Below are 21699 nucleotides of genomic sequence, written 5' to 3'. Positions count from 1 at the left end.
GCTCAAGTTCAGTCCTTGATACTATCAAAGAATTCACTTGTTGGGTAGTTGGGATATGGTCAGATATGCCTCATAACAGTTGAGTTACTGTTTAATTTGAAAAGCAGTAAGTCTTGTATGAGAGTGTTTTACTGAAAAGATGCCATTTCAGTTTCCTCATCCAATGATACTTGAGGTAATACAAGAAGATGCAGTCAGGTGGTGGGACGACGATGTTCTATTAGGCAAGAGAGCTACAGAGCTTGACATAGTTCAAAAACATCTAAAGTGACCTGAAATTAATGTAATTAATGTTTTATGCATTTTCTGAAAGCTATATTTGATCTGTACCTTTGGCTTCAGCTACATGTCGTGTTCCTGGACCTGGAGCATATTGGGTGGAGAGGGTCCCTCCCATGAAGGAAGATCGAGCTCCTGTGTATACAATGAAAAGTAGAACCAAGCAACGACCTGGAGATAAGATACCAGGTCCAAATGCTTATGGTTTACCACCTTATATTGGTCCAAGGATACCAAACAAAACTTCTTTTCCAGCATATACAATGTGAGTTTGTGATGTAGTACAAGTAGTATTTCTATTTGCTCATGGATTATTTTGTACACAGTAGTATAGCTACTAACAATCCGGCATATAGTCAAACATCTGCCACTAGTTGGAGCTACAGTTGTCAAAAAAGACCAGGGTGAAGGGAAATTTAAAAGTGCTAGATGGTGGGAAATTCAAAAATTCAAAATAGTATTATAGTATTGGTGGGGATTTTTAATCAATGCAGTGTGGCATTGGTGGGAAATAAAAAAATCTAAGTTAGTGGAACTAGCCTAGTTGTGCTAGTGGCCATTATGGTGCCCTGTTCAAAAGTATCTGAACAGCCTGTATTATTCATCAAAAAGTTTAACTCAAGTCATCTCGCATATGTACACACAGTATCAAAAAAATGAAATTTCACCTGGAATGTTTCAAATGGTACTATGTTAAAAACATTCACACACACACACACACACACACACACACACACACACACACACACACACACACACACACACACACACACAAAATAATCCTTCTCCTGTGCCAACCACCTCATCTCAGAGTAGCATTTGAGCACTTGCAACCTACGTCCTCAATTATTTGTTGGATGTATTCCATGGTCCAGTGTCCTATTCCCTTGCAGTCTGTCATCTCTGCACTCCACAATAAGTGCATGGAGTTGTGGGAGGAAGAATGGCTGGCAGTGACGGCCAATGAACTGCGGTTGGTGAAGTCAACAACTCGGCCATGGCGTTCCTCCTGCCGGTTGCTCAGGCGGGATGACCCTCACGCGTCTTCGGATTGGGCATTATCCTCTCACACATAGCTTTCTATTACGGCAGGAGGATCCCCTGTTTTGTTATGCTTGTGGTGTGCACATCTCTGCCCACCACATTTTAACAGACTGCATTTTATACTGTGATGCAATGGCAGAAGCACAAGTTGATGGGGATGTGCCCTGTGTTTTAGCTAATGATGAGACATGTGTCTAGGGTTTTAAAGTTTTGTGATGTGTCTGGACTCTGGCCTAAACTTTTGGGTTGTAGTTTTTAGTGTGTTGCAAAGTGGCTGGCTCCTCCCTTTTTTCCTTGCGGTCAGCCAGCCACTTCCATCTGCTATATTGTTTTAGCTCCCTCTACTACTTTCTTCCTGTGTTGTCCATGTATTACTGCTGGCAGCATGCTTCGTCCCATGCTTCAATGTGGCTAGGCACATATTTTTCCAAGCTTGTTATCTGTGCTTTACTCTCTGTTTTATCTTACTGTTCTGAGTCTTTTCTTGACACCCGTCTCAATCTGTTACTGAGCGGTCTCTGAAGACCTTGCCATCATGCACCCATACAACCCTCTCCATCTCCATCATCATCATCATCTACATCAGTCTCTGTAGTCCTCAGCAGTTTTTACACTCTACAGCTCCCTCTAGTAATATGAAAGTTATTCCATTATGTCTTAACAGATGTCCTATCATCCTATCCCTTCTTCTTATCAGTGTTTACTGTAGAATATTTCTTTCCTCTCCAGTTCTGTGTAGACCTCCTCATTATTTATCTCATCAGTCCACCTAATTTTCAACATTTGTCATAGCATCACAGCTCAAATGCTTCAATTCTCTTCAGTTCCACTTTTTCCACAGACCATGCTTCACTACCATACAATGCTGTGCTCCAAATGTAGATTCTCAGAAATTTCTTCCTCAAATCAAGGCCTATGTTTGATACTAGTAGACTTCTCTTGGCCAGGAATGCCCATTTTTCGAGTGCTTTTTATGTCCTCCTTGCTCCATCCATCATTGGTTATTTTGCTGCCTATATAGTAGAAGCCCTTCATGTACTTCCTGACCATTAATCCCAATGTAAGTTTTGCACTGTTCAAATTTCTCCTACTTCTCATTACTTTCGTCTATCTTTGATTTACTCTCAGTCCATATTCTTTACTCATTAGACTTCATTCCATTCAGCAGATCATGTAATTCTTGTTCACTTTCAAAATGTGTATGAATTCCTAAGGGACCAAACTGCTGAGGTCATTGGTCCCTAGACTTACACTCTAATTAAACTAGCTTAAAGTAACTTATGCTAAGAACAAAACACACACCCATGCCTGTGGGAGGACTCGATCTCCAATGGGAGGGGCTGCGTAATCCGTGACAGGGTGCCTCAGACTGCGTGGCCATTCCATGCGGCCTTCTTCACTTTCACTGAGGGTAGCAATGTCATCAGCAAATCGTATAATTAATATCCTCTCACCTAGAATTTTAGTTCCAATTCTGAATGTTTCTTTTATTTCCATCACTGCTTCTTTGATGTAGAGATTGAACAGTAGGGGCAAAAGACTAAATGCCTGTCTTACACCCTTTTTAATCCAAGCCCTTTGTTCTTGGTCCTTCACTCTTATTATTCCCTCTTGGCTCTTGTACATGTTGTACATTACCTGTCTCTTCCTATAGATTATTCCTATTTTCCTAAGAATCTCAAACATCTTGCTTCATTCGACATTATCTAATGCTTTTTCCTGATTGGCAAAGCCTATGAACACGTTCTGATTTTTTTCAGTCTTGCTTCCATTATCAACCACAACATCACAAATTGCCTCTCTGGTGCCATTACTTTTCCTAAAGCCAAACTGATTATCAACTATCACATTCTCAATTTTATTTTCCATTCTTCTACATACTATTCTTGTCAGAATCCTGGATGTATGAGCTGTTAAGCTAATTGTGCAATAATTCTCACACTTGTTAGCTCATGCAGGGTTCGGGATTGTGTGGATGATATTTTTCTGAAAGTCAGATGGTATATCACCAGACCCATACATTTGACACACCAACATAAATAGCCATTTTGTAGCCACTTCCCCCAATGATGTTAGAAATTGTGATGGAATGTTATCTGTCCCTTCTGTCTTACTTGATCTTAAGTCTTCCAAAGTGGTTTTAAATTCTGTTTCTAATACTGGATCCCCATCTCTTCTTATCAACTCATGTTTCTTCTTCTATCACATCAGGCATACCTTCATGCTCATAGATGCCTTCAATTTACTGTTTCCACCTCTCCACTCTCTCCTCTGCATATAACGATGGAGTTCCCAGTGTACTCTTTATGTTACCATTCTTGCTTTTAATTTCACTGAAGGTTGTTGTGACTTTTCTACATGCTGTCAGTCCTTCTGACAATAATTTATTTTCAGTTTCTTCATATTTTTCATGCAGCCATTTCATCTTAGCTTCTGTGCACTTTCCATTTATTTCATTCCTATGTGACTTGTATTCCTGAATTTCCTTGAACTTTTTGTATTTCCTTCGTCCATTGATCAAATTAAGTATTTTTTCTGTTACCCATGGTCTCTTCGTAGTTCAAGTAAAATGACATGATACATGAATTCATGTCATATAACATGTCACATGCCATAATGTCATCCAACATGGCATTTGTCTTGCTATGCACTATGACACAGGTTAGGATGCATGTATCCCCACTCTGGGATACTTCCTATTGTAGATGGACCCCCATTCTCAGATACTTCTTGTTGCAGATACATCCCACTCCCTAGAAGCACATAAATTTGTGTCCATTTGTTCTTACACCCCTCACCATACATGTAACATGGGGGCATTTGAGTAAGCAATGATCCTCTCAGAAGAAAATAACCCATCCCCAACACAGAAATAACAATAATAATAATAATAATGATAATAATAATAATAATAATGATAATAATAATAATAATAATAACAAAGTTTTAGAGTCTCCCCTTATACAAATCCACACCCAGGAATTTTATCCTCCCAGAAAAACTTCTTTAGCTGTTACATGTATTCTCTTCAGCCATATGTTATGATATATTGTTTACTATGGCTGTAAATCTTATGGATTTTGGGCACTGTATCAGAGGCTTAACTTATAAATTGCAAGACTGCAGCTAAGAGAGCTCAATGTGTTGGGGAAGTGGGATTAATGTAAAAAAGCACGAATATCTGAAGATGGTTGATTTAAATGTATGTGAAATTGCCAGATAAGTCGGAAAGCTAGTTCCCTTCTTTTATATCCCTAACTCTGCCCACGATATATTAAACTTTTTTCAGCTAAGATAGGAGCATTTTTCAATCTACTTCCTAACTTCTACACTACCATAATTTTGACATTAGACTTCCATAGCCTGGCAACTAATGTAGATTTTTGTTGACTCTGGTGATGACTGATCTGGTACAGGTTGTTTTATTGTCTTTCAAATCATGTTGTTCAAGATTGGCACATGTAGCCTGGCTCCTCTGTGGTTACCTGCCTGGTATGGTTCAACCTGTTCAGTATAGTCTACTATGTCCTCATAGCATGTATGCCTCACCAGACATCAGTGTGACATATCTGGTGGAGGTTTTTTTGTTTTATTTCTTTTATTTTTTCATGTTTTAAATTTTTAATCATTTTACAATTTTTATTTTGTTTTAAATTTTTTAAATTTTTTGTTTATTTTTAATTGGTTTTTTATTTTTTGTTTTATAGTTACACACATTTTATTCATGATGCGTGAGCCTGTATATTCAAACCTATGAAAAATAACCATAAATACTTAACACAGTGAACAAACTAACAGCAAACATAGGCCTAAACGTGATACTGAAGTAAATATTAAATACAGTGCAAATTTTATGATAAAAACACATGTAAATAGTTTATATTATATAGATAAACTTTCAAAATGGCCATATTACCTAGATAAAGTAACTTAAAAGCTTACTATATTGCAAGCTGCATGGCTTATGGAACAAATAATAAACTATTGAAAAGCATACATCTTGTTATTATCTCTTATCTTAAAACTCTCATTGTTATAACCCTGTATGTAATACTTAGATATGTGTTGTGGCACCAGGCTGCCGGCACACTACACTTTGAATATTCTGTCAATGGCATCTATGGGGGCTGTGTACCGGAGGCCACATGTAGTGGGCCACATGACTTGGGCACATGGCACAGCATTTGCCGTGTGATCTACCAGAGGCCTTCTCTTTACAAATGCAGTGCAGCAGGCTCCTGCCCACATATTGTGTCCATACTTATTGTCAGCTATTACTTGTAACAGTACCTGCATGATTTCTATGTTTGTGTCTATGTTCTTCACTGTTGTTCCCTTGTATGGGGAAGAAGAATAAAGTTTGATTCATTGTGGGCATGCTGTTGCTTGTGTTTTACAGTATGATACAACTGTCGATGAGCATAATATTCACTTCCATGTACTCACTCTATTTGTTTGTTCCTCTGGTTTTTCTGTCCATGTAGAGAGTGTACCAATCTCTCCTCAAGTAGCATCAGGTTCTTACAATTGTTGTTACAAACTTGTCAGCCACATTAACGATGCAGGCTTCTAGAATGTTGGCATACCTGTCACCCTTTCCCCTTGTGATGATGTGGCCAAAGACTGGAAGGCTTATGAGAAGCAACTTTGGCAACATGGATGTTAATTGTGTGTCTACAGTCCTCATAAGTCATACAAACTGTTTTGAAGTGTGAGTGATGGACAGAGTGCTCAGACTAGATGTGGACATGGGTGCAACCCTAATATTATTGAACTGACAAATTTTTATGGAACTGGGATACTTGGCACTTTCTCTGGTTACTAGACATTTGGTGAGCTGCAACATACAGCATACTCCAATTTTGGGATAATTTGTGGCTCCCACTATATATAAATTTGTGGTTCATTCCTTGCCTTTTTTTAAAATTGTGATGATGATGGTACTGCAAATTTGTTCAGTCTGGATGCTTTTAATGCTTTTGGTTTTTCCGTTTGGATATGGTGCACCTTGTTTCTGACCAGGTCCCTTAAAAGCAGTTAGACTCTCTCTGCTCCTAGTTCTGATCTGTTTGCTTGGACAGGTTTGGTTGTGCCACTAATTTTGCAGCCCACATTATCTTGAAACTACAGTACAGCCGCACCGTGCACGTCCTATTCCAGTGGCTTTGTGTGACCAAGTGAAATCAGAATTGTACCGGCTGACATCATTGAGGATCATATAGCCCATTACATTGAGCGAGTGGTCTACTCCTAATCATTACTAAAAGCTGATTGGTCAGTTTCATCTCTGCAGCAATTTTAAAGTTTCCCTTAACACTCAATCTATTGTTGACACCTACACTTTGTCCATTCCACAAAAGTTATTGGCTAAGCCCATCAGGGCCCTATTTCTCTCAAAAACTGATTTATCGGAAGCCTATTTCCAGCTTCTATTGGATGAGGATTCTGAATGGCTCCTTGTAATTTACTTGCCCTTTAGGTTGTGTCAATAACAATGCCTCTTGTTCAGTGTGGCTAGCAACCCGACAAATTTTCAGCAGTTTTTTGGAACAACTGATGATATACCACCCGTGGTGCATCAGCTATCTTGATGACGTTGTTGTGATGGGTGCATCCACAGAATAGCATTTACATAACTTTTGCACCTTGTTCATGGTCTTACATTTTGCAGTGTTGTTATGCAACTTTGCCACCTCACACCTTTTTCAGCGAAATGTTGTGTATTTGGTGTTTGAGGTTTTATGACATCAAGTCACCAAGGTCACAGCTCTGCCTCACCCTCCAAGCATCAAAGAACTCCAAGCATTTTTTGGTAAAATGGCTTACTATCACAAATTTATCCTGGATATGGCTGCATTGTCCCACTCCATCCACAAGTACATTCCTTTTCAGTGGGTGCCAGCCTATGAGTACACGTACACTCTCTTTAAATATGAATTACATTCTGCTCTTCATTTGGTTACTTGACATCTTGAACAGCAGATAGTTTTCACTATGGATTGACCTTTACCTGTGAGCTACGAGTTGTGACCACCTACCTCAATGAAGTGGTGTATTATGGACTCTTTTTGATAGTGCTAAAGTTATCTCATATCCAGCAAGTCTATGCACAGAGCTTAGCCCTCTTCACCCTGAGTTTTTCCAGTATGGTTACTCTGATAAACATATTTGAAAAGCATTTCAACCAGAATGCACTAAACCTCAGGAACAGCCAGAAGTAATGGAGGACTCCTTGAGGATGGTTTTTCTACCCTATGTTGGTGGTGTGTCATTTTCAGATCAGCAGGTTACTCAAGAAACACCAAATAAAATGTGTCTTCTGCCCTCCAGCAACAGTCCTAGGTCTAAGGAGACCAGAACATATAAAATCCCATTCCAGTGTGGGAAATCATACATGCACTGCACTTAGATGTCACACCAGAATGGGTCATCAGAAAAGTCTGTTGTTGTTGAACACTGTCATGACACAGGGCATATCATAGCCTATGGAATGCAAAGATCCTTTCATCCACTTCCACATACTGAGAATCCCTCATCAAAGAAGCCGTCATCTGAAGATGACGAGCAAATATCTTGTTGAAATACTGTGCAGCCTTCACAGCATATCTGATATGATACCTGTGAACCACTGAGGTTGATATGAGGACAATTCCAAATGTTCAGTAGCTTATGTATCAAAAATGTTCAACTTCACTCAGCAGTAATACTCCCAATTTGAAAAGGAAACACTTGCTATCATCTGTGCCCTCGAAAAGTTTCATGTGTTCTTGTATGGGTCCAAGTTCAACCTCATTACTGACTGCAAGTCCTTTGTTTTATTCTTTTTGATCCTTCTGTTTCATTTACCAACAAAGCAGTACACCGAGCGAGGTGGCGTAGTGGTTAAACACTGGACTCGCATTCGGGAGGACGACGGTTCAATCCCGCGTCCGGCCATCCTGATTTAGGTTTTCCGTGATTTCCCTAAATCGCTCCAGGCAAATGCCGGGATGGTTCCTTTGAAAGGGCACGGCTGACTTCCTTCCCAGTCCTTCCCTAATCCGATGAGACCGATGACCTCGCTGTCTGGTCTCCTTCCCAAACAACCCAACCCAACCCCCCAAAGCAGCACATTTCCTCCAACATTGGACCTTGTTTCTGTCCTAGCTACAACTGTGAAATACATTTTCAACCTATCATGCAACATGCCAACACCAATGCACTGTCCTGGCTTCCAGTAGGGCTGGATCCTACTTTTGATCAAGATGAACATCTTTGTTTTCACACACATGTTGAGGCACAATGTTTAGTAGAAGGGTTTCCTGTTACAGGCTCCTGGCTCCTGGGTCACAGCTGCTGTCACTACTGATTTAATTTTGCTTCAGGTTGTACACCTCATTCAGCATGGTTGGCCTGCCAGGCTGCCAGGCAGAGCTTCTAATCCTTTACGTAACTATTTTGCCCTCTGTCTCTGCTTTTCAGTATTTGATGGCATTGTTCTCTTAGCTGCACAAGGGCTATTGCCTAAGGTTGTGCTCCTGACGACCCTATGACAGGATGGGCATCAGCTCTTACATCAGTGACATTAAGTGGAGGTCTCACATACCAAACTAATGGCTTGTTGGCACATTTTTTGACCTGGCATCAGCAGTGACACTGTAAATCTTTTCGTGGCCTGCTCTCAGTGTGCTAGACAAAAGGCAATGCTCCATGGCCTGTACTGCACTGTCCTTGGGATCATTTTGAGTCCCCAGGACTCTTCTAAATCCTTCCTGGTTGTTAGCTGCTAATGCTAAATTTCCATATGTTAACTGCTGTCCTATGACTGGTGGCAACTATGATTCAGGCTCACTTAAATTTTTTTTCTATGGAAGGATTGCCTTGTATGCTTGTGATGGATAATGGTCCACAGTTTGTGTCTCAGGCCTCGCACCCATGAAGACATTCCCAACAAGATTGCTCCTTCTTTTCACCCCAATCTAACAGTGAGGCAAAAGGTCTCATCCACACATTCAAGGTTCAAATGAAGAAGTATGTCAAGGACTCCTCCATGGATGATGCCTTGACAAACTTATTGAGTTCATACAGGCTTACACCAGTGGGAGATTGAAGTCCAGTTCAGAAGCTCCATGGTCACTAGCCACACATCCTCCTGCATCCACTCATGCTGCCACACCAACACCTGTTGGTGCGAAACTCATCGCATTTCACTCATGGCTCTGTGGTCTGGGCTCAGGGGGTTGGATGCTGACTGAAGTAGATTCCAGCCACAGTCCACAACTGCTGAGACTGCTGCCTCTGTAAGATGTGCACCAATGATGGGCTGGTGGCATGCCACCATGACCAACTGTCCCTTCATGTCACGGTGAGGGCCGCAAGTCTGCTATCACTGCCTCCACCTCCTCCATCTGTTCCAGCCATGTGGGGTGGCCCTGCTGGAAAGTGAATTATAAAACTGAAGCTGCCACTGAAAGCAAGGTATTGATGTCATTCCATCAAAGACATCATTATTGTTTGATACTTGTCTTCGGCCATGTATGCAGCACAAATGTAAGTCTGACATATGTTATTAAGAAGCTTTCATCTTTCACCCACTGATTACTTGCTGTAACTCAGGGAAGCTTCTCATTCTATGTTGCAGAATCTAGAAAGCAGCTGGAAGGCAGTGGTGGTGAGAGAGCAATGGGAGTCATTTAGTACCTGACTAGAGCAGTGGTTGAAGAACAGCAGTGGCTGTCTTCTCTCACCTGACAAGTCTCAGTATGCTGAACATCATTGACTTTTAAACTAACCTGGTAATACTATTGTACTACTGAAAAAGCAATGATTTGTGTTAATGAAGTGTCAGGTTCACAATAATGAACAAACTGTCTCCAAAGCATGATAAACCAAACACAAAGATACTGGATGGGCTGTTGCTGAATGTTCATCTTTGTCAAATATGTACAGGTGTGATAGCTGATTGGGCTGAGTTTAAGGATTCTAGGCACTTCTTGTCTTTGAGAACAGGTGGCATCAAACTAACCAACCTCTTAAAATCAATTTTGCGCTATTCTGCAACTTCCTCTTGTCCAGGTCAAGTGAAATAAAACAAATGTACCTAAATACAAAGAATGTGAACCATCCAAAATTAGTGATGAGTGGTACTGAATTAATGTTTCTGTGAAGCAGTTAAATAAATTGGAGACTTTTCAAGAAAGAGATTACTGTTGTGTATTGAAAGAAATAGCTCAACTGCATTTTAACATTAAAAAAATGAAGTGTTTTAGGCAGAACCATACACAAAACTACCAAATGCAATAGCAAATGAAATTGCAGCAATAAACACTGACCCATATGACAATACCTATTTCAGGTAGTCAGTTCTGGTAGATTCGTATCCAATAAGTTGGAACGCAGACTGTGAAGCTGACTATTTTTTGTATGCAGACAAGTTAAACTTTCCTGATGTACTGTTTCCTAAAGAGGCAAACCACGTTCTCATATTCGAAAAAAAGAATGAAAGCATGTCTCTTAATGTAATGGCATCTAGTGTTCTGGTTATGTGTGATCATGAAAGATGTGAGATGAGAAAGAATTTCGAGTTCTCATGAGGAACAGACATATTGGTGTTTCAGGTTGCTATTACATATACATAGCACATCCATTGCATAAAAAACTGTCTGACGCTAGAACATATTAGCATTATTCCTCATCATTATATTGTGTTATGTAAGCATTGTCTGTGCTACATGTATTTTCATTCCAAAGAAAAGTTTGATGCACATTTAACTGACTGCACACAGTTTAAGTCAGTCAACAGTATAATGTCTAGTGGTAGGACCAAGTTTATAAAATTTACCAAGTTTAGCAACAAGCTAAAGCAGTTGTTTGTAATTTCTGCTGATATGGAATGCATGATAGAACCACTTGCTACTTGGCAGTTGTAGTACTTATTCTGGGTCTTATTCTAATCAGGTACATTTGTGTACCCCACTCAGCTATAGCTATGGCTATAATGAGCGATACCTTGAGTCTAAATTATGGAAATGCCATACTGAACAACTATACGTAATTGCTAAGACTGTGAATGAGTTTTATTACAAAATAAAAAAAAAATAAAAAAGAAATGGCCACAGAACAAGAATCAACATTTCACCCAGCAGAGGTTGGTTATATTTGCTGAGAACTGCCCAAGCAAGTTAATGTTAAAGACTGAGACCACTGCCATTACACTGAAAAACTTCAGTTTATAGAGAGAGGCATTAGTGGTGACACTGCTCACTGTTTATGCAAACATACAGTTACAATCAACAGGTTCATGGCTAGTTACGATGGCAAAACTGCCAAATCTTACATTATATGTCTTGGTGTGAATAGTCTTTACAGGTGGACAGTATTACAATATCTTTCTATATCCACTTATCTAATTTTGTATGACTTTCTCTAGAGAATTTTGAATTTTTTTGTGTGAAAATTGTACCAGACAGTTCTAACATAGAATAAATTTTAGAACTGGATCTCAAATATCCAGAGCATATTCACAATTTTTATTCAGATATGTCTTTACAACCTGATGAAGTGTGACCACCATCCAATAGTAAAAAACCAAAGGAATTAATTTTGACTAAATGTGATAAGAAAAACTATGTTGTTCACTGCAGAAATTTGAAACAATTTTTTCATAATTAACTTGTATTAAAAAAGATTCATGAAATTTAATCATTTAGGCAAGATCCCTGGATGAAACCATACAGTGAGATTAAGTACAGAAATGTATGAGTGCAAGCAATTTTTTTTTTCCAAACTGATGAATAGCAGTGTGTTTGATAAACCTGTGCAAAATGTGCAAATTATGTGAGGCATAAAACTAGCAATCCTGGGGAGGTAGACATACAGGGTGTCCAAAAAGTCTTTCCCTGATTACATAAATTGATAAATCATTCTAGAAGTGAGATACAAATATGAAACTGGTGTCTAATTGTTTACAAACTATCAAAGTTTTTTTCACACATCAGCAAACTTCCACATGAACACCCTTGGTAGCATGTAGCACATCTAGGCGATATTCAATTTCCGTCCACACATTAGCCAACATCGCTGGAGGGATCGATTCAACGACTGTGGCTATCTGTTGCCGCAGGGTTTCAAGATCTGGTACACGTGTTCGGCAGACCTCGTGCTTGACATAACCCCATAAAAATAAGTCTAATGGGGTTATGTCAGGAGAGCATGGAGGCCAAACCATTGGCCCATCACTACCAATCCATCGCCCAGAAAAGGTCATATTGAGATAGGCACGGACGTCCAAACCCCAATGAGGCGGTGCACCGTCTTGTTGAAACAAGACATCAGGGTGATACTGAAGCAGCTGAGGAACAGCATACAGTTGCAACATGTCCAGATACACTGCAGATGTGATGGTAGCCTCAGCGAAGAAGAATGACCTGATAATTTGATCGTGCAATAGCGCGCACCAAACATTCACCTTTGGACTGCCTCTAGTGCACTCCATGACCTCGCCAGGGGGTTGTGAACCACAAATGCACACATTATGGTGATTCACTACTCCACTGACAAAAAAGGTCACTTTGTCAGTAAAGGCAAATCGTCTGAGATAACCATCATCGTCCTCAATACGTGATAGCATTTTGACTGCTAAGTCATATCTACATGTACTGTCATTTGACAACAAGGCCTGAATGATATGCACTTTGTATGCATGAAACAATAAAGTTTGTGTAAAATGTCATGGAGAGAGCTTTTTGGCATCTGTAATTCATGTGAGGCCCTGTGCACCGATTTCTTTGGACTTCGCAGAAAAGACTGCCTTACAGGTTCCACCCTGTCTGTTGAGGTTCTCGGTCGACCAGACCTCGGAAGGTCAGCAACCGATCCTGTGTTCTTGAACCTCCCATACCATGCTTTAATACTCTTGACATCAGGTGGATTCCTTCCAAATGTTGTCGGGAAGCGTCTCTGCACTGTGGTTGGTGATCATGTCTCATGGTACCACAGGACACACTGTGCCTTCTGCTGATTGGTTAATGTGGCTACTTGGGCACTGCATCTCATCCACTACTTACGTACTGTGAACCTAAAACAGAAAAAAACTTTGATAATTGTAAACAATCCAATACAAGTTTCATATTTGTATCTTACTTCCAGCCTGAGATATCAATTTATGTAATCAGGGAAAGACTTTTCGAACACGCTGTAGAACAGCTACATTTATGGCAAAACCTAAGTTTCAAAGAAGTGCTATTTTTAATGAAAACTAAGTTGCTATGGAGTGGAACAGGCTTAATGTAGTGTTTCATAAACCTAAAGCAGTATGTATGATTATTCTGTGTGCTGTGAACACCGTTATTATAGATTTTCATTTTAGATGTATACTAAACACTTAATTTATCATATTAAAACTTCAAATATTTGTGAGGATATCAGGAGCAATGTAAACAGATGGTTTGTGGAAATTCCAGGTTGGAATACTTGTAGTAAAGTACAGAGAACAGTACCAAGTATCTGATGCACAATTTATTGCTGAACATGGAGATACAACAAAATGGCTGTACATGATATGATAGCATACAGCAAACTTCAGGTGTCTAAGATACTCTCCTTGTGGGAGTTCAAATACACAGCAAAGAGTCTTATTATCTTGTACTTGGCGTATTGATGATGAGTTGCCCACAGCTCCATATGTCAGCTTTCCCTGTAGATAATAGACAAAATAGTCTGCTTGTAAATATAAAGGAGGTTATAAAAATGAAACATGAGTGGGCTGGTGAACCTGTTACCAAACGTGTCAGTCTACAAACTAAAATGTATGCACTTGAGACTGAATCAGAACGGGCTGAGAGGGTTGAGAAGACATTGAAGATGATGACTCCCCTGGACGACCTAGCACATCAATTACTGATGACAATGTGAAAGAAGTAAATGATGATGATTCTGAAAAATCACTGAACCACTCTCAGAGAGGTTGATAATGATGCTCGCATACCCGGCTCATGCTAAGCAATTTTTTTCAGATTTTTTGGGCATGAAACATGTAGCGGCAAAGTTTTTTTCTGAGATTGTTGAATTTCCACCAGAACTGACAATGTGTGGAAATCACTCAGAAATTGTTGTATGAAGTTTTATGATTATCCAGAATTTCTAAAAAAGATTAAAAAAGCTGGTGAAACATGGCTATGATGTTGAAACAAATGCCCAGTCATCCCAATGGAAACTGCCTGAACAGCTAAGACTGAAAAAAATTCGCCAAGTTTGATCACTTGTGAAGGTTCTCCTCACTACTTTCTTTGATTACAATGGGATAGAGCATGGTAAGTTCCTGCCTTATGTTGTTATGCACCATTTTGCATGAAGCAATCCAAAGATAATGGCCAGAATTTGCAGCAAAATGACTCGTGGAAATTGCATTATGATAGTGCTCTCGCTCACACCTCAGTGCTTGTTTGTGTTTTTTTGCTATAAGGCAAAACTGTTGTGTAGTCTCAGCCACTGTATTTGCTGTGCATGGACTCTGTGACTTCCTTCTATTTCTGAGGCTGAAGGAAACCGTGAAGGACATCATTTTGTCACCATTGATGAGACAAAGACAGAATCACTGAAGCAGCATAATGAAAACTGAGTTCCAGAAGTGTACTGTATCTGAGGGGAATTAATTTGAATGGGACAAAGCTGAGGTTGATGAATAAATAAAGATTCTTTAAGAAAAACAAAAATTCCCATTACTCTTTGAGCACATCTTGTATATGTGAAAAATATAAAAAACATGAAATGTGATATGTAACTGGGACCACTACTGCCTAAAAAATGATTATGACAGATTTTATATTGTTTGTGTGGAAAGTGTAAAATATGATTTGCAACTGATTTTAGTGTATTTGTGAAAAATATAAAAACATTTATGTGAATTGTAAATGATGTGTATTCCTTAGCTTGAGGTCACTACCACTTGAAGAATATAAAAACGTTAAATGTGTTTTGTACTGTTTTTGGTTTCTGTGTGACAAAATACATCTGCTGTAAATTTTAACTGAAGTGTGAGGTCACTACAGCCTGAAATATGTAAACATATAAATTTTTGTGTGAGAAAATGTAAAAATAAAATAAAATAAATGTGATTTGTGACTGATGTCAATTGTAACTGATGTCAGTACTTTATCTTGTGGTCACTACTACATGAAAAATATAAAAATATTAAATGTGACTTGTAACTGAGTTGATGTATGTGTGAAAATGCAAAACCATTAAATGTGATTTGTTAGTGATTTTAGTGTCAGTGTGGAAAATGTAACTAATATGAATTGTAACAGATGTGAATACCTAAGGGAGACAATCCACAACAGCTATAGTATGTACCTGTCAATATTGAAACTACAGACTTCATTAACACTCAGTGAGAGATGCATGATCCAATTACAACAGCATTCACTCAGATGAATGCAAGTCAACACGGCGGGAAGACAGAGACCCAAAAAGCAAAGATATTTTACACATCACTGCTTCAGAGATAGGTTTTGACTAATTGTGTTTCCACACACTTGTACCCCCTCCCCTCCCCTTGAAGAGTGGAGCTCCTGGAATGAATGGTTATTTCTCCATCTACATCCACACTCTGCAAACCACCATGAAGTGCATGGCAGATTGTACACCTCATTGCATCAGTTGTTAGGATTTCTTCCTGTTCCATTGTGGAGTGCAGGAAGAAAGATTGTTTGAATGCCTCTGTGCATGCTGTAATTATTCTAATGCCTATGTGAGCAATATGTAGGGGTTGTAGTGCACCCATAGAATCATCATTTAAAGCCAGTTCTTTAAACTTTGTTAGCAGACTTTCTGAGAATAGTTTATGTCTATCTTCAAGAGTTTACCAGTTTATTTTCTTCAGCACCTCTGTAACACTTTCCCATTGGTCAAACAAACCTGTTACCATTTGTGCTGCCCTTCTCTGTACATGTTCAATATTCCCTGTTAATCCTATTTGGAATGAGTCCCACACATTTGAGCAATATTCTAGAGTGAGTCACACAACTGATTTGTAAGCAATCTCCTTTGTAGATTGACTGCACTTCCCCAGTATGCCAGCAATTAACTGAAGTCTACCACATGCTTTACCCACAAATAAGCCCATGTGATCATTCCATTTCATATCCTTACAAGCAGGTATTTGTGTGAGTTGGCCAATTCCAACTGTGACTCATTGATATTGTAGTCACAGGATACTACACTTTTTGTTTTTCTGAAGTGCACAATTTTCAAAATCTGCACCACTTAGAAATCTCATCAAGATCTGACTGAATATTTATGTGGCCTCTTTCAGACACCACTTCATTATAGATAAATGCATTGTCTGCAAACAGTCCTCAATCCAGACTCAAATTTCACTTGACACCCCTTATAATCAAACTTTTGACAGTAAGCATAGGTGTGGTACTGAGTCAAATGCTTTTCAGAAGTCAAGAAATACTGCATGTATCTGACTGCCTTGGTCCAAAGCTTTCACTATATCATGTGAGAAAGGCATGAGTTGAGTTTCACATGATCAATGTTTCCGGAATCCAGTCTGGTTGTCACGGAAGGGGTCATTCCGTTCAAGATACTTCGTTATGTTTGAGCTCAGAATATGTTCTAAGAATGTAAAACAAATCAGTGTCAAGGATATTGGGCTACATTGTGAATCACTTCTACTACACTTCTTATTGACATGTGTGACCTGCGCTTTCTTCCAGTTACTGGGCATGGTTTCCTGTCTGAGGGATCCATGATAGTGTAGTGTCTACAAAGCATGCATACTCGGATCATCAGACAGTCAATCAAACAAGTCATATTAATGAGTTTTATTACAATAAGAAAATTACAATACTTAACTTTGACAATTATGCAGATTTGTTGCAAGCGAAGGACGACATATGAAGTAATCAATCTTCTTCGGTACAGACAGTCATAAGTCTGTGCTACACAGAGAGTACAAGCAAAGTGACTAGAGTTGACGCTGCTATCCAAGTCACTAATCTTGAAGCTGTTATTCAACAGGGCTGCACCAGTCAGTCGTGGCACTTATGTCCTCTCCACATATGGGCCTCTGCTGTTGTGTTATCATCCTGGAGTGACATTCCTGCCACCCCCCCCCCCCACAAAGTGATGGACCTTTGTTGTATAGGGAGCATGACAAAGGCAGGGAAGGCAGAAGTGTGGACACAGGGACCAGAAGCTGTGGCTACAGGGGACACCAGACTTCTGATCATACCCTACCATCTGGCCTTCCCTCTGGTGAAAATGTACCCCAGGAAATGCCCAGAAGGGTACTGATCCACCTCCTGAGGCCCATACCAAGATGTAGAAAATATCGGCTGCTGCAACATGGGCAGGCGCAGCTCCATCGGTAGGACGAGAGGAGGCAGAGCAGGTGAAGGCTCCATCTCCATGGAATTGTCCTGCGGTGTCGTGATAACACTTTTCAGGATCCATGAATCTGGGAGAAAAGGTACAGAAGGATCACCATGCATATGACATTGGCACATTTGATTGTGACGTTAGTGTTGCAATCCATCTGGGCCTGAAATGCACACATCAAGTCGAAGAAGGATCTCACCTCATGCCCACCGTCTGCTGCCACTACAAACCCTGAAAAACACAATATCATGTAGCATGAAGTAACGCTTGTGGCCTTCCTTTGGCGCCAGATGCTGAGAAGTGTGGAGCAGGTGGAGCAGTGTCCGATAGTGGTGGACGCGAAGTAATTCCGCCGGTGATGGTCCATCTTGTGGATGCAAACCATAGGAGGTGAGAAACAGTTGCAATGCTTGATCCCTGGTGTGTGCGGTGCAAAATTTGGCCATCTGCTGCTTGGAGGTTCTAACAAAATGATCCACTTCACTGTCTGACTGTGGATGGAATGGTGCACTAGTTAGGTGCTGTATGCCATTACGTTCACTGAATGTTTCAAATTTATTTGACATGAACTGAGGGCCGTTGTCTGACACTATGACTTCTAGCCAATCTTTGAGGCAAAAAATAGAGGACAATGCCTAAACTGTATTACATGAAGTCATTGAGTTCATGGGCACAGCAATAGGAAACTTGCTATAAGAGTCTACCACAATCAACCAATGAGTGTTCTACAAAGGTCCTGCAAAGTCTATGTGCACACGTTGCCATGGTGATTGGGAATTAGGCCTAGCAGAGAATTTTTGTGGCAGAATGGACTGATTTTCCACACATGCTTGACGCTGTGACACATCTGTTCTATCTGGGTGTCCATGCCCAACCAAGTACAGTACTGACATGCTAACTTTTTCGTACAAACAATCCCCCAGTGTCATTAGTGGAGTAACTGCAACACTTCTTTTTGTGAACCTTTGGGAGTCAACACATGTGGCTGTCTACTGTCATTTTGAATGAGAATAACACCTTGCCATACAATGAGGCTATGCTAATGTACAAAGTGTCGGTACACTACAGAGTTCATTATGCTATGCAATGACCAAGGCCAAGATGTGCAAATGTATTTAGCGAAGTGTTCAAATCTGAATCTGCTTCCATGGCCTGTGCAATTTTCCTATAGTTCAGAGGAGAGCATTGAAGCAATTCAGAATCCTGAGCATTAATGTGACAACAAGATGCAGCAGAAGCATCAAAGTATGTATCAGGGCCAATTGGAAGAAGTGAAAGTGTGCCTATGTTACATGTTGAGCTGTTGGAAAATACACAATCTCATACTAGAATTGAGACAACAGCAAAACCCATTTTTGCAGTTTTTGGACAGTTCATACAGGAACCAGCATAAGATGATGAAACAAGGGCTGCAACTGCTTGTGATCCATTACTAAGTAGAATTTTCTGCCACAGAAATAGTGGTGGAATTAAGAGACACCATGCACAATAGTCATTGCTTCTTTCTCTATTTGTGAATAGTTACATAGAGCTTTGGACAACACTTTTGATGCAAAAACAATGGGCCTGTGGGAGAAAAGCCAGTGAACTTGCCCACTGACTAGCTTGTAAGGGCACAATAGCTCTGCTTCTTGCAATTCTTTAAGGTCAGCAGCGACTTTGTCTCATAATGCAATGGGAACAGTTCTGGCCTGGCAAAATATCAGCTGAGCATAGTGTTTCGTAGTAATATGTGCAACAAAATTGTTAGCCTTGCCTAACTTCAGAGAAGAAGTTCAGGAATTCATTCAGCAAGCTAGCTACACTGTCTTTGGCATTGAATGCAGTCACTGACAACACATTGTCCTGAATTTCAAAGCCAAACAAATCAAATGAAGCAAGGCCAAATATGTCCTCAAAATCACATGACTGTAGCACAGTGAAAGGCATAGTCTGCTTATGGAAGCAATACATGGTAGGCAAAGTACATTTTCTGAGAACGGGAATGTCTTGTCCATTATAAGCCGTCAGGTGCATTCTAGTTTTAGACAGGCATGGGGAGCCTAACAGTTCATATATTTTATGTTTCAGCAATGTAACAGAGGTACAAGTGTCCAACTGAAATTTCACACATTTTCCACTAAGATGCAAATGAACAAAAAGTTTGTTCGGCTGCCATAGAACTGAAGAAACTGTTCACTTGCTAGGTTTGCTAATGCCTGCAGCAGGCTTTCAATAGACTGCACTGATTACATGAGCCTTGTGATTAGATTTTTGTGAGTGGGCAGAATTCCTATATTTGTTCCCTTGCAAACATACAGATTGTATGTGGCATCTCTTTCCACAAACATAACACTGTGCTTGTCTGGACAGGCAATCTTGGTGATTGTGCTGTGAATAGCACTGAGGGCATGACTTAGTTCTGTTCACCTGCTTAAAGAACTGTTTATGCAGCTTGGCACATGCTTGCTGTTGCTGCCTACTGGACCAGTCGTAAGCAAGGGACGATTAAACCCGACAAATTGGTGGCTGCTCAAATTTATTGCCAACACAACAACTTGAATCATACTGATCTAGAATTTGCACTATGTGCTGGAATGATGGATCTGACTGTTGCAAAATCTGTTCTCTAAGTTTGACTTCAGTTACATTGTACATGACCACATCATGCGACATAACATCTGAATATAAAGCACCACAAGCACATCTGAATTTGCATTTCCTCATCATACTCTGAAAATCTGTTACCCACTTGTGATAAGTTTTGTCTGACCTTTTCTTGCAATGAAAGAACTGATACCTAGCTGCCACTACATTCACCTGTTGGTCATAATAGTTAGTTAGCAAATCTACAACCTGATCATACGAAAGTTCACTCAGAATGGCATTAGGGAACAATTTCTGAATGAGGCAAAAGACTACACTCCCTACCATTGACAAAAAGTAATGTAGTTTCACAGTACCTGACACTTTGTGAGCAATGATGTGGGCTTCATACTGTTGCAACCACTCGAGCCATTCCTCTACTTTGTCATTAAACTGGCAAAAAAGTGGTATAGCACTTGGAGCTACAGTTGTTGCTTGTGGTGCTGTGTTAGATATTTGGTTCACCAACAACTGCTGCACCATATTGAGAAGGGTAGCAATCTGCTGCATCTGAAACTGAAAATATCTGTGTTAGCTGTGGTGCATCTATCGCTTGCAGCAAAGGTGCCTAAGCAGGGGGTGGGAGAGGTAGGTTGCTCATTGTGGAATAGGTAAATGTAACAAACGGGCAATGCAAGCAAAAAAATGTGCACACAAGCAAAGAAAATTTCTGCAACTCCCACCCAAAAACACAGAACAGAAAAAACACACCCCTGCAAAGAAAAGACAAGGCAGAATTTAGCTGTCAGCAAAACAGAAAATCCCATGACAAAACAAATTTGTGGCAGCCAGGCTCTGTGTTGTTGCTGTGGTATTTGTTCAGCCTTGTCTATTCAGATCGCTAGACAAGCAAAGAAGTTGTATTAATGAGTTTTATTACAATGAGAATATTATAACACTTAACTTTGACAATTACACATATTTGTCACAAGCAAAGGGTGACATATGTAAAAATCAATCTGCTTCAGTATAGACAGTCCCAAGTCTGTGCTACATAGAGATTACAAGCGAAGTGACTAGAGTTGACACTGCTATCTGAGTCACTAATCTTGAAGCTGCTATTGAACTGGGCCACACCAGTTGGTTGTGATCCTTATGTTCTCTACACAAAGGGGCCACTGCCATCATGTTGTCATCCTGGAGAGAGGTCCAGTCAACATACGATTGACTGATTTCTTCGCACAGACTACTCTTCCCTGCCATTCCCGACTGGGGTGCCGACGCTTGACTTTATACTGTAACAGATATGTTATAGTTGGAAGAGGGGCTAACTCAGCTGCTAATTCAGTATAGAATCTGACAGGAATTCCATCAGGCCCTGGAGCTTTGTCCAGTTTTAACAATTCCAGCTGTTTCTCAATACCCCTGACACTGATACTGATTTCA

The sequence above is a fragment of the Schistocerca americana genome, chromosome 4, assembly GCF_021461395.2.
Source record: "Schistocerca americana isolate TAMUIC-IGC-003095 chromosome 4, iqSchAmer2.1, whole genome shotgun sequence".
Taxonomy (NCBI): Eukaryota; Metazoa; Arthropoda; class Insecta; order Orthoptera; family Acrididae; genus Schistocerca; species Schistocerca americana.
Note: the sequence above shows the minus strand (reverse complement) of the source record.